At 41.8% G+C, this 15,425-nt stretch overlaps 1 protein-coding gene across 1 annotated transcript in view; it reads left to right on the forward strand.

The window, feature by feature from the left end:
• The window catches only part of FBXL13 (F-box and leucine rich repeat protein 13), a gene marked incomplete at both ends in the record, with an annotated part of 170,544 nt that overhangs the window by 48,095 nt on the left and 107,024 nt on the right, over window positions 1-15,425 (forward strand). The window lies entirely within an intron of this gene.

The following is a 15,425-nucleotide window of genomic DNA, read 5'->3' on the forward strand; positions in this document are numbered from 1 at the left end:
TTCTTCCTTTTGTTTGCTTCCTTAACCATTTAAATTCCATGCATTTCATGTGTTGGGGAGCCACATGTGTTGTAGCATGTGACGTCCAAAGCTGGTTCTCTCCTTCTCTCTGGGTTCTGGTGATAGAACTTATGTGGTCAGGCTTGGCAGCAAGAACCTTTACCTCTGAGCCATCTCACTGACCCCAGAGGTATAACCCAGGATGGACTCGAACTTGTGACCCCTGCCCACGTCTCTTCAGGGTATCCTTTGGCATATACCATCACAACAAGTCCACTCATCGTATAACAAATTCTTTTAGGAAGTATTTGTGTCTAAGTTCTACAAACACGCATTTATTTGAAATACAAGTTTGCTCAAAAAAGTAAACCTTGGCAGGTTAATGAAACCCTTCTTTTTATTCAAAATTAAGATGGGCTCTGAGTAGTAGGGGGTCAAAAGTTTTTGTTTTATGTTTAAACCAATAATTTCTTCTTACACAATGTCTAATGCCAAAAATATATAATAGCACCTTGACTTCCAGACACTTAAGAGGGGGATTTAATAAACATCTCAAAGAAATAAAACTTCCATGAATAAAAAGCTTAACAGTTAAACAATCTGTCCTATGGATTAAGTTTCATCTTCTGAAGTGTTAAATATTGACATAGCAGTTACACTATTCTTAGCCCTTCTCTTGTTCTTCGTGCCCAAACTAGGACAGTCTACAGAGACTATTTTTTTTAATGCTCTTTCTGCTGCAGAAATTATATTCTAAGAATGTAACTTTCTGTGCCAGTCAAGGTTACATGTGAGACCCTGATTCAGAAATAAAATAATAATGTAGTTGTGCAGGCTATTTTTATGTCAACTTGACACAAACTAGAGTCCTTGGAGAGAACTTCAGTAGAGGAAATGCCTCTATGAGATCCAGCTGTAAGGCATTTTCTTTATTAGTGATCAAAGTGGGTGGGCCCAGCCCATTGTGGGTGGGGCCATCCCCAGGGTGGTGGTCCCAGGTTCTATAAGAAAGCAAGATCCTCAAGCCCTGGGAAACATCCCAGTAAGCAGCACCCTCCATGGCCTCTGCATCAGCTCTTGTCTCCAGGTTCCAGCCCTGCTGGACCTCCTGTCCTGACTTCCTGTGATGATGAACTGTTATGTGGAAGTGTAAGCCCAATAAACCCATTCTTCCCCAGGTTGCTTTGGTTACACTGTTTCATAGCAGAGAGAGTGTCCCTGGGTAGGACAGTAACTAACATGCACTTCTCATGCTGTGAAATCAGAAAGGAAAGCCAGCGAGTGGATTCGTTCCCAACATTTGTCCTTCTTCTCCCTAATTTAAGTTTATTCTGAGACATTATATCTGGAGAACAAATTCAGTCCATTTGGCACACCATAGAATTATAGGCTCAGAGACTAGAGGTCTAAGAAATTTATTTCTCATAGTTCTAAGGGCTAAGAAATCCAAGATCAAGGACAAAAATCAATATTAACTAATACATATTCATTATCGTTAATAAATACTATGATCTCTTTTCAAAGTACATCCAGGGACTTTTTCTTTAAGACTTTTCTTTTATCCCCAGAAAGACATTAACTGGATATACCCTAGGACCACTCCTCCCTTTCTATAGACCCCCTCCTTTTTTTTCTTGAAAATGATGTTCCTAGGTTTAAGACACCACATTATTTTTCATGGGCTTTTGGGCTCCCCTTTCCCATTTGTTTATTCTGTATATTTGATGCTATGTTAATCAGGGTTTGTCCCAGGAAGGCTGTTATGGCTTGGATTGAAGATGCCTGTCAAAGACTCGTTTCTTGGAGTCTTAGATCTCAGTGCACTTTTCAGAGCGGTCACTGGATCATGCTGGCTCTAACTTCACCAATGCAGAGATCTTAATGCGCTGTTCAGAACTGAGACCTAGTTTATGGAGATAGGTTATTGGGAACGTACCTTCAAAGGGTACATTTTGGTGTCCTGTTCAGTTTTCATTCTCTTCAGGTCTACAGTGGATCAGGTGAAGCTCCTTGGCGTTCTGTAGGGAGATGTGTGTGTGTGTGTGTGTGTGTGTGTGTATGTGTGCGTGCATGCATGTGCATATCCAGCCCAATTTAAATGCTAATCTCATTTAGAACACCCACACAGACATACCCAGAAATAATGTTCATCCTATGACCTCAGATTGACACATAAAATTAACCATCATAAATTCACCCCCACGACAACTGACAATCCATATATCTCTCCTAATCTCTAATTACTGGCAATAACAAGGTATATACATCTTCCTAAAATGATACAATTAACCTATACATAAGTAAAAGTGTAACTTCTTTCCAGAATAGTAGATAAAATATTGCTTGTTTTCTCTTTCAATATATAAAATTAAAAATATTAATAAATGATGATAAAGTCTATCTGACTTCATATAAGGGGAAAGACAGAGAGAGAAAACATATTGGAGATATACATACACAGTACAGGTATAACTGATTTAATGTATATTCATAATGTTAAGGTTTATATGTGATGTTATTCCCTGTCTGTCCCTAGAAGTTGATTTAGTTGTGATTGCATCATGAGGGTTGATGTAATCAGTGTGTTCATTCACTGGTGGGTTTGTAACTTGATGTCATTATTGGGGACGATAAAAACTTTCATACGTAGGACTAGGCCTGCATCTTGTCCTGGGCTCCCTGTCTCTGCTTCTGGCCGTGAGGTCAGAACCCTGCCCCACCCTCACTCCTGCTACCATGATGTCTCAACACAGCCATGCCAATGGAGTGAGCTGATTAGACAGAGGCTAAAACCAGGAGCCCTAATGAATCTTTTCTCCTAGAAATGGATTTTCTCATGCATTTGTCTCAGTGGTGAAAAGCTTGACTAACAGACATATTAAGAAGGACAGCCTCTTCAATAAATGGTGTTGGTCCAACTGGCACTCAGCATGCAGAAGAATGAAAATAGACCTTTTCTTATCTCCTTGTACAAAGCTCAAGTGCAAGTGGATCAAAGATCTCCACATTAAGCCAGATACACTGAAACTATTAGAAGAGAAAGTAGGGAAAACCTTAGAACACATAGGCACAGGGGGGGGGAATTTCCTGAACAGAACACCAATGGCTTGTGCTCTAAGGTCAAAGATTGGGAAATGGGACTTAATGAGATTGCAAAGTTTCTGTAAGGCTAAGGACACTGTCACGAAAACAAAAATGGCAGCCAACAGAATGGGAAAAGATCTTTACCAACCCCACATCTGATAGAGGTCTAATATCCAATGTATACAAAGAACTCAAGAAGTTAGTTCAAGAGAATCAAACAATCCTATTAAAAATGGGGTACAGAGCTAATAAAAAAATTCTCGATTGAGGAATATCGAATGGCTGAGAAGCACCTAAGGAAATGCTCGACACCCCTAGTCATCAGGAAAATGCAAATCAAAACAACCCTGAGATTCCACCTCACACCAGTCAGAATGGCTAAGATCAAAAACTCAGATGACAGCAGATGCTGGCGATGGTGCAGAGAAAGAGGAATACTCCTCCACTTTTGGTGTGGTTGTAAGCTGGTACAACCACTCTGGAAAGCAGTCTGATGGTTCCTCAGAAAATTAGACATAGTCCTACCTGAAGACCCAGTTATTCCGCTTCTGGGCGTATACCCCAGAGAAGCTCCACCATACAATAAGAGCACATGTACCACAATGTTAATAACAGTCCTATTTATAATAGCCAGAAGCTGGAAAGAACCCAGATGTCCTTCAGTAGATGAATGGATACAAAAATTGTGGTATATTTACACAATGGAGTACTACTCAGCTATCAGAAACAATGACTTTATGAAATTCCTAGGAAAATATCTAGAGAATATCATCCTGAGTGAGATAACCCAGTCACAAAAGAACAGACACAATATGCAGTCACTGATAGTGGGATACTAACCCCAGAAAGCTCTGAACACCCCAGAAACAACTCACAGACTATATGAAGCTCAGGACAAACAAAGGCCAAAAAAAAAAAAAAAAAAAAAAAAAAAAAAAAAAAAAAAAAAAAAAAGAAAAATTGAAAGCCTCAGTCCTTCTTAGGAAAAAGAAATTTATAGCACCCTCTCAGAGTGTGGTACACCTGGACCTTAAATCACTAATAATTCTAGAGCTAAGAATATGGCCTTGTCGCAATTTTTGGTATTCAAAGATCATTATGCTTAATCTATACTCACCAAGAAAACTGTTTCCATGTTACGTTCTGTCCTATATGTACTTTATGCTTATGGTAACTAGTGGGATTTCAATGCATGCTATCAAACCTCTAAAAGGATTAAGTACTGACAAAATATATTCATAAAGTGTTATGCCAAAATGCCTTTAAAAATCTGTATATGTATTCCTCTTTTTAAAAATAAAGTTGTAAAAGAGGAAAAAAAAGAAAGAGGAGATAACAAGATTGGGGGCAGGGGCTAGAATGTAAATAATAATAATAATAATAATAATAATAATAATAATAATAAACTGTAAAACATAATGTAAAAATAAAAGAGTAAGAAACCGACTGTGAAGCTGGTATTTGCAACACCTTTTCCCACTTTCTAGTCTGCATTCTCTTTGTCTTCAGTGAGAATCTTCCGAGGTTGTGGTTCCTAGCCTGGTGCTGTAACCTGTGTCATTCCTGAAGGGCCTGGGTCATTTGGAGTTCTTCTTAGATTGGGTCCTTGTGGCTGCGGGACATGGTAAGGCTGGAGATGGCCACAGGGTGTCTTGTATTCCTGATAAATTCTTTTTTACATTCATCATGGAAAGTCCGGCTTTTCTCCTTGATGGCCACAGTAACCCTCTCCTCGCCTATGGGTGCAGGGACGCGACAGTGTGGTAGTCAGTATAGTCTCTGCATGAGAGCACTCCTTGCTTTGTGACTGAGACCCATAGGCAATGTCTGCAGCGTCCAATCACAAGAACAGGAAGCAAAATACTTGTTAGTTGGTTACAAAGGGGACATAAAGAGTACGTTGTTATCATTTCCATCCCTGACCGTGGCACGAGAGAATCCTGGCTAGGGCAGAAATATATCATATGCACTCTCTGCACTGACCCACATCACACGTGGCCTTTTAGAGAATGCTGATTAGATGTTGTCACATGTGTTTACAGTGACACCCAGTCTCCACTCCATTGCATCAAACCAGCTGCCTCAGGGAGGTGGAGACCATGGGAAGACCATGCCTTACACGGGGCCACTGAAGCATTTCTTTTTGTCGTGAAGTTAATTCCTGGACCAGAAACAATGCTTATAAATACTGAAATTCTGGGAATACCCCATTCCAGTATCAAGGCCCTTTCCAGTGGTCTTTTTCCTAGTTTAAAATGCTTCCCAGGGAAAGAAACCTGCTCCCAATTTTCCAGTGCTTTTACTTAGGTGATCTATCCTTCAGAGATAGCAACCATTCAATTCCTGGCCACATTTGCTAGGCAAGTGTTGCCCTTATTACAATCTCTTTCTGGCATACAGTATAAACCAGCCAGACAGCCCCTCTTTATACAAGGAATCTCATCCCTCTTCCTGCGAATCTCCTCCCTCATTTTTTCTGCTATACCCTCTTTCTGGGGGTTTCTGGGCTCTCTTCTCCTTGACCACTTTTCTCTTTACTTGATCTCTCACCTTACCCAGTCCCCCCACCCCCTTTCTCCAGTTTACCCGACTTATGCCATTTATCCTCCCACATCCCATACTGTACCCTCACCTGACATGCTGTGGGTTCGAACTGACATTTTAATCTTTTGTTACGTCTTGCTTTCTATCCATCAACATAAAGGGACCTTTTGGTGTCTTCACCTTTGAGTCTCTTGGTGGCAGAAGTCACTCATAGACCTACCTACTCGGTCATTGGATCCAACTGTCCAAGATAACTTCTGCTTGGCTAAAGGAAAATAAGCCTTCCATGGGTTCCCCCCTTTCATCTCTTCATTTTTATATTTTATGAGCCTTAAGAAATTGATGGGGCTTTGTTCGTCAGTTTGACTGAGTGTCTGGTTCTTGCAGAAGGTCTTGGCTGGTGCACATTTGTATATTTTGCTGGTTAGATTGTCATCTTGATACAAGCTACATCCTTTTGGGACAAAGGAATCTTTATGGAAGGCACAAACAGTGTTCCTCCATGGTTTCTGCTTCAGTTCCTACTTTGGCTTCCCTTCGTGATATTCTGTGATAGGATGTGGAAGTCAAATTCCCGCTAAAGGTTCTCTTCTTCGGCCATTGTATGGCAGCAGTGGAAAGCATCCTGTGGTAAATACTCAGTACTAACCAGTTGCTAAGGAGCCATTGTGGTTCTTATCTATTGGTACCCGTAGATCCATGATTCTGAGATGCATACGTTATGCCTGATTTTGAAGATTTGTGCTGCACCTTTCTCCCATCTTCAGTGCCAGTTGCATCTGGATTTGTTTCACAAGCAAAAAATTCTCACATGCTATGCATTAGTAACCATGAAGTCTAACAGATAGGGAGGGGGTTCTGGTACTGCTAGAGAGCAGATCTGGCATGAAGTCCTCTTGTGAGCCAGCTTCTACAATGTCGATATACGGGAACTCTTTCTGCTCAGCATCTCCCAGGTCTTGCTGCTCTCCTGTGGAACACATGTGCTGATACTCTGATACCAAGCTGACTCTTGACTATGGGAGGAGAGAGTTAATTCTTATGAACGCCACACATTCTTTTCCACATGGAAAGTATGTCATCTTTTGTAGAGCATCATAGAATCTTAAACTCAGAACTTCTGATCTAGAAGGTACCAAAAGTTTTTCTTTACAGAAAGCCAAAGTCCAAGGACCCTGTTTTTGTCATTTAAGGTTGAATACCTGCTGTGCTTCTGGGCCTTCCGTGTACATCCAACATTCTACAAACTGCCCACAAGGAAAGCATCCTCGTTATCCTCTAGAAGCCCCATGCTCACCTACACAAGTCAGGACACGGGAGAGGCTGCAGGCTCAGGCCCTTGGTTGACTCTTGTAGCTGCCTCTGTAACCTTAACTTGGATCAATGGCACCCAATCCCCTCAGTTTCTGGGGTGCTGGCTTCCTTGTACCTACAGCCTCTTTTTTGTTAGGGTTCTCCTCTTACTCAGAAGTTTCTTCTCTCCTCTTTTGTTTTCTTGTTATGTCCCACAGTTTCTTCTGAGATGGACCCTTTCAGTCCCCTTTCTCCATTATTAATGGGTCTCTAGATGTTCTATTGTCTCCTGAGACCTGAAGTCCCCAGGCATGCACAGAGCAGTCTCCGAGTCGTTAACGGAATCAACAGCCTCCCATCTCATAGACTTTAAGTGATATACAGCTTTTAAAAAACCTCCCTTTTCCTATGTGCTGCATCTTGTCACTTTTCTGGCTGACATAAAATAACCCAACTGCTGATTATCTGTGGAACTAAGTTGGAAAGTCTAGTTCTTCACCCCCACATTCTTCCCGGGAGCTATCTTGGCAGCAGCCAGTGTAGCATGTGGAATTGATTTCTAGTATTTCCAAGGGTTATTGCATATGAACATTTGAGAATTCTTTGTATATTATGTAATGATGGCCCCATTCCTTAGGAGAAAGTAGAGGTAAAGTCTGAAATACTTTTTTTCAGATATCTCTGGGCAACTCTATGGAATTAATGGGTGCGACATTGTAAAGTAGTCGCCTAATAGGTAAATGCTATATGAGCTGATGAGTGAGTAATGCCCTACACACTGGGACAAGTGTCAAACACACACACACACACACACACACACACACACACTGGGAAAGGCATTATAGGTAAGCGCAGCTATGAAAAGTACAGCCCTTAAGTGAAAATCTAAATCTATTCATAAAGAATTTAACATCAGAATGATGCACAGGATCCATTTAAATATGGTGTATTTTGGGACCATGAAAGTCACCCCGTGACCCTAAGGGACAGTAGTTTTCCTAAACTCCAGAGAAACCAGCCCCCAACCCAGCCCGCCCCATCTCCCTTATAATGGGGTACCTGAAGGTTTGGAGGCTTAACCAATTAACTTTTTTTCCCAGACACTTCTTCCTGCAAAAGGTATTTAATCTTAATCTCCGGCCCATCCTGAGAAGTGGGGTATGGTTTTACTCATCCATTTTCTTCCACGACAATAAATGCCCTAAAACCATGAACTGTTTTTTTTCATTGGGATCTGCTGTGGGAGAAGTCCTTCACCTACAGAGCAGCCCTCTAATCTCCAATAGATGTCCCCTCTGTGTTCCCAGCTGCTGCTGCCACCAAGTCCAAACCTGCAGCCAACCCTTTGCAAGACAAGATCTCCCTGCCTGGGGACCAGCCAGAGCTCCCCTGCTTCCTCCTTAGCTCCAGGCTAGTTCCACCCTGCAGGCCCTCATTCTCAGCTCTTTCATGGCATCCAGTGGAGCCTGGGTGTCCAAGAGCCTGGGAACCAGACGGCCCTGGGCCTTGTTGCAGGCCCGGGACCCCTGGGCCAGCTCCATCTGTCTGACCCCGCACCTCAGACCATGCTTCCCCACCCCGGGAGTGGTGCCCTGTGGCTGCCCTATGGCCTGACACCCTCCCGGGTATGGTGTAAGCATGGTCAAATGTCCTGTGTCCTGCCTTCTCCAGCGGCTTGAGCCCTTCACCAAGTGGCCAGAGCCCTTCCTCAGAACAGATGCCAGACCCCTCAGTAACCCAACAACTGCCCTGCGGCAGAGCAGACATGCCCCCCCCTCAACTAACCTACTGTGTGTTTGCTGTTATAATTAATATCCTGTTAGAACTTATAGTTGAGAATGATTTAATCCTAAAATGTGGATAAAGTAAACTTCAAGTTTACTAATAAAAATCAGACAGTAATGAGGCTTGAGAGGAATCCCAGTGGATAAAAGTCTTGATGCACAATCATGAAGACTGGGGTTTAGATCCTCAGCACCTGCCCAGCAAGCTAAGTGTGTAGTATGCATCTGCAACCCCTTTGCTGAGGGACAATGATGGGCAGACCCTGGGGACAAATTGGCCAAGTAATCTAGACAAAATGGAGGCTTCTAAGTTCTTTAAAGACTATGTTATAAGTAAGTAAGTTAATAAATAAATAAGTGTGGAGAGCAGTTGAGGAAGACATCCTAATATCAATCTCTTGCCTCTACATGTGCCTACATGGGCAAGACTACACACACAAACACACACACACACACACACACACACACACACACACACACACACATGGCCCTTCCAATAACACAGTGGAATGCATAAACATGATGTGAAGGTTTTACCTCCTTTTCCATATTTAGTTGTGTGAAAGTTTTATATTTTGATGAAATCTAATTTATCCTTTCCCGCGTTGCTTGTGCTTTTGATATCGTAGGACTTACCTTTGTGTTTTCTCCTAAGAATTCTATCATTTTAGTTCTTATGTTTTGGTCTTTGATCCATTTGGAGTAAGTATTTTTTATATATAGAAGTAGGTATAGAAGAATGTCCTATATTCATTTTTTTCTATTTGGGTGCCCAGCTTAGTGATAAACTGTTCTTCCACACAGAATGGTTCGGTCTCCTTGGTGAGTGTAAAAGCCATAGATGGATGTGTTTCTGGGCTCTCCATCCCACGCGCTGCATGTCTGTCCTGTGACTTAATGTTTTGATTTCTTTGCATCTTTGTAGTAAGTAGAAAGTCAGGAAATGTTGGTTTTAAAAGTTGTTTTGAGATTTCTTGCAATTTCATGCAAATTTGAAGACTGGCTTCCATTTTTTACAAAAGGAGCGTTTGGAAATTTGACAGATTTGGTTGAGTCTGTAGACTTCTGAATTTTTACTGTTCTTAGTGTCTTTAAATATTCAGTGGGATTGTCTTAGAAGGTCTTAATTATGCGCATTTACATCATGGGTAGTTGTAAAAACTTGGTTTGGTCCCTCTTACTGTTACTGTGCCTTCCAATCCACAGACATGGACTGTTGTTCTGATTATTTGATTATCTCCAGTGAGGGTAAAGAGGACTGCCCTTTCACCTCCTTAGCTGAAATTATTCCTATGTCTTTTACTCAAAAGTGAGATCATAAGCTCCTTCAGACATGAAAAGAAATCTAATGAACAGCAGCATGCTCACCCCAGCATAGTCAGTAAGCGTAGCATGTGGAATTAAGTCTCCTGATAGCCTTTTCTCTCCTGCTTTCTTGAATTAGTGTTTACTGTTCCATGGGACAATAGGCAGAACCTATTGTAATCTTGAGAGCCTTTGAATGAGCCACCTTACATAGCACAGTCATTTTTTTTTTTTTTCAGATATGATTAAGGGTCTCGAGATGGGGCATTTAGCCTGGATTATCAGAACACCTCCCTTGAGCTGTCAGGATCTTTGTAAAGAAAAGAGAGAATTGGGGTTTCTCAAAATATTCCTTTCCAAGGGCTGGGTGATCTCTGGGGTCTCTGACTGTCATGGCCTAGAGATTTGTTACCCAGGGCCTTCCCACAGGGAAGCCATGTAACTTTTGTGGGAGAAAAGTTCATTCATTCATTCATTCATTCATTCATTTATCGAAAGGTCTCTTGATAAACAACTGAGGTCCCGAAACTCACAATCCCCCTGACTTTGCAAGTCCTGCGATGTCCAGTATGTGCCAGGCTATCCAGTTCACTGTCCCTTTGTCCCTGGGGTTTGTTGACAGTAAAATGCTCTTCAAGGGCAAGCTGAACTGTCTCACCCACTACCACGAACTTCCCATATCATGCCAGCCAGGGCCTTTTCCAGAAGAGCTCAGAGATGCCGAGAGATTGATTCCCTCCCATCTACCAGATGCTGAGCTGTCATCATCATGGGCCAATCAGGTGGCTGAGCACTCATCCATTGTTGGGCATCTCTAGTAAAGTTTCTGAATGATTGCTTTTATCAGCTAATGTAATTCTCTTTATAAGATTAAAATATTTACCTCAATTATAATAAGCAAAATGAACAAATTAGAGAAAGACCTGATAGCTATGTTAATACCCGGAGAAAATAATCAGAGCCAAAAGCTTTATTAAGCTGTGACTTTTGTCTGGTGAATTTTTAAAAAACTGATTGTGATTTTTCCTGGGTGTGGTGATATCAGCATGCCTATAATCCCAGCATTGGGGAGGCTGAGATAGAAAGATCAGGGGCAGCTAGCCTGGGCTACATAAGATACTCGGTTTAGAAAAAAAAGAAAAAAATAACACGTGACTTATATAATATACTTGCATTCTTATTTCATTTTATATACAATATAGAGTATTCTATAAACTTTTTTCTTTTTTTGCCTGTTTAAGAAGTTGAGTTTTAACTACTTTTCCCACTTTCATGGTTTGAAAATATACATTTTCCTGCCGTTTCACTGATAACTCTTATTTTTGAAGTACGTGCTTCTTTTAGAAAACCATAATTGTGTTCTTTGAAATTTCACCCATATATGTAATGTTTTCTAGTACTCTACTCCCCACTTTCACATTCTCCTGGTTCCCTTCTATCCCTACTAACCCTGTCCTTGACACCTCTACCTCCCCCAGATTCATGACTTTTGCCTTAGTTTTGTGACTCACTTAGTTTAACCAGAGACATCTGTGTGAGCACTAGGTTGGAACCATCCCCCGGTGAGGCTACTAGTGGACACACATCTGAAGACCATGATGCCTCTTCTCCCTGAGTGTATCAGTAGCGAATAGCTCAGCAGTGACGGGAGGCATCTGAACTGTTCCGCCCTGGCCGGGGTGTTGACAGGCCCATTTTCTGTGCAAACCTAGCACAGACGTCTGCAGCTGCTGTGAGTCCCTGTCCTGTCTGGATGGGGTTAGTTATTCATCGCCCTTCCCTATCTTCCAACTCTTGTATTCTCTCTGCCTCTCTTCTGCCGCACCCTCTGAGAACATGGTACAAATACATTGATTAGGGACAGGCCCTCAGCATCACATATACTCATCACGATGAAATCTCAGCGCTCACCACTGTTGACTAGAAAGACAGGATTCTCTGATTAAGGCCAAGCGTAGCTGTGAAAGTTTGGGCCTTTCTATACCTGCCCTTGTTCCTGAATAGCAATGATATGGAGACCTTTGTATTTATTAAAAGGTTTCAAACACTACAGCTGGGCATTTATTCTAACCCGACTGTGCTGCCCTGGCCTGCTTCTGAACCATAAGGGGTAACCCGCGGTCTTAGCCTCACTTTGGTACCTCCTTCTCCTCTCAGTAGACACCCTGGATTCCTCGAAGAATCTTTGCCAGTCTCAGGGCACAGAAGTCCCTCCTTTCTTTCCGGCCAGCTATAGGCTGGTCAGCTCTTTATTGACCAATCAGAAGACGACGGAGAACAATGCCATACAAAAAACCGAGTCAGGAAATGCTTCATAGTAAGGACTATAGCAAGCCTTCTCTGTACTGGGGTCTCTGGGTACAGAAATTAGCATTTGAATACACACTGCACAATACCCCCACCTCCCTGCAAGTAGCATTTGTCTATGAGTATAAATATAAATGTTCAGAAGGCAGTTTGAAAAGTCTGGAATGCGTCCAGAGTCTTCAAGAGCTCCTCACTCAAGGGCCCTGCTTCTCTGGCTTGTTCAAACCGAAGCCAGTACATTTGCGAATGAATGGTATTTTCTTCCTGAACAAACACCGACTTTAGAATATTTTAGTTCTAGATTACTCTCTCCACTCTTAGGTTATTATCACCTGAGAGCGAGAGGGAGGGAGGGAGGGGGGGATGGATGGAGGGAGGGAGGGAGTGAGGGATGGAGGGAGGGAGGGAGGAATGGAGGGAGGGAGGGATGGAGGGAGGGAGGAAGAAAGAGTTATGCAGACCCTGAAGAGGCCAGAAGAGGGCAGTGCCCCCCCCAAAGGATGTTGCCTGCAGTTGTAAGTCACTCAAATTGGGCCCTGTAGCTCAGCAAAGCCTTCTTAACTGGGGAGCATCTTCATCTAATGTTTTAGCTATACTACTGTGGTACAAGGTTAGTGGGGCTAGCTATATACTTCTTAGGTTCTCTGCCCATCGTTAACTATTTGTATTTCCCCATCCCTTTTGGGATGTCAATATTCTTCGGAAAGTTTCTTTGTGGAGGTTCTAAGTGGGGGTACACTGAGACTGTTTTAGATTGTGTGCTTTATGGCCATTCTTGGGTCGTAATTTACCGTTATTTGCTAGGTAGCACCTGAGAATGATGGTTGCCCAATTTTGTTGCATTCTGTGACGATTACTGTTAATTGTCAGATGGGGCTCACCTCCAGCCGCTGAAGTACCCCTAAGGGATTACGTTAATTAGGTTGGTAGGGCCAGGGAAGACCTAGAAGTGGGAAGTGCCCTTTGGGCTGAGTGGGTCCTGCACTGTGTAAAAAGGAGAAAGCTGATATAGCGAGTGCATTTGCTTTCTACTGCTTCCTGACTGTGTTGCTGATCAGCAGCGGTGCCTGCCTTCCCTGCCATGGTGGACAGACAGTAAGTACCCTGCCCTGATACTACGTGACCAGCTGTCTCAGGCGCCTGAATCATGTCTTCCCTGCTGTCATGGATTGCATCCTGATACTATGAGCCAATACACCGTTTCTTCATTAAACTGCTTTTGCCAGGGTATTTATCACACCAGCAGGGAAAGAACTCAGACTCCATCCAAGCACCATCCTTTGTAAGCATTACGAAGTTTTGTTGTTATTTTTGGCTGTTTGTTATGTCATTAGACTGCCAGATTTTTTTTTTCCTTGAACATTTTAATCTGTGGTTATTTTTGGATTTCACTTAGGTTCCATTTCCTCCTGGGATTCTGTGAAAATGTACGTTATACATTTACATTCTGTGTAACATGTCTTAGCCCCCTTTGTCTTTTTTTATTTTCTAATCTGTTTGTACTTTGTCTTTCTAAGTTTCCCAGATACATATTCTAGTTTATTTTTTTTTACTGCTTTAACTCATCTATTGAATTTTTAATTTCAATAATTATATTTGTAATTCACATGATTTTTTAAAAAAATGTTATTTATTTAATGCATATGGATACACTGTAGCTGTCTTCAGACACATCAGAAGAAGGCATCAGATCTCATTACAGATGGTTGTGAGCCACCCCGTGGTTGCTGGGAATTGAACTCGGGAGCTCCGGAAGAGCAGTCAGTGCTCTTAACTGTTGAGCCATCTCTCTGGCCCCTCACATGAATTTTATTTTTAAAGATTTGTGTGTGTGTGTGTGTGTGTGTGTGTGTGTGTGTGTGTGTGTGTGTGCTTAAAGAGGGTGTGGAGCCCTCCTTGAGCTTGAGTTAAGATGTAAGCTGCCTGTTGTGAGTGCTGGGAGCTGAACTGAGGTCTTCTGCAACAAGGGGTCTTAGTCAACCAGGTTTCTTTTTCTTGTTCCTATTTAATTTTAGACAAATCTTAGTCTTTTTTTTTGACAATATATTTTTAAAGAATGCCATCTTCTCTGTATTGATTACCTTAAATTTAAGGCTTAAAAGGTTTTGTAATCACAGTCTGACAGTGAAGTTTTCATTTCTGTTTACTCTTACTGGATTTTCTCCCTCACGTTGGTTAGCCTTTCATTTTATTTGGGCTTAATCTGTGGCAGTTCTGTAATGCTTGGCTCTAGTTTGTGTCTCTCTAGAGAAAATGATTTATTTCTGACCCATGTCCCAGGGTTATTTTCAATTTGGAACCCTGTTGCATGCTAACATATCAAATCCAGCTGCAAAGATTATAAATTTCAGGGAGATTCCATAAACAATGAAAATAGACATGATTGCTGGCCTTTGGTTACCAATTCTTTGGGGGGGGGATTAATTTTATTTCTATCCCAGTGGCACTATAGTGTGTGCATGTGTGTGTGCCTCTATTGTATAAGCTTGGTGACTGTCTTCTGTGCCTGCGTGGATTTATAGAGCCCATTAGCTATGAAACCATTTCTATAGCCTTCCAGACAATTGTAGCAGGGATATCTTCTTAGTCTGGCTTTACAAACTTCCTTTACTTAACAACAAATCAAGTTATGCTTAAAATTTGTTCTAGTATCTATTAATGTTTTGTATCGAGAGTATGCTTCTTCTTCTCTTTTTTTTTTTCTAATCTACTACTTTTCCAGAGATGGAAACCAGATGTGTTTATGAGCTTTCCCAAGAATATCAGAACTTTAGGAAGATTCAGTTTGTCTTAGCAATTATTAAATGAGTTCTGTGCATCAGTGTTTGGAGAACAATCACTACCTCCATCCAGAAAACAAACATGCTTACCTCCATCCAGAAAACAAGCGTGCTTACCTCCATCCAGAAAACAAGCATGCTTACCTCCATCCAGAAAACAAGCATGCTTACCTCCATCCAGAAAACAAACATGCTTACCTCCATCCAGAAAACAAGCGTGCTTACCTTCTTGCTGTCTTTCTTACCAACTTGAACTCTCACATGATTAAATTTTCAAGAGGTTTATATAAAGCTCCGTATACAGAGTTTGCAGCTCAACAGTAATAAC

This window comes from Micromys minutus, assembly GCF_963924665.1.
Source record: "Micromys minutus genome assembly, chromosome: 23".
NCBI classification, from domain to species: Eukaryota; Metazoa; Chordata; class Mammalia; order Rodentia; family Muridae; genus Micromys; species Micromys minutus.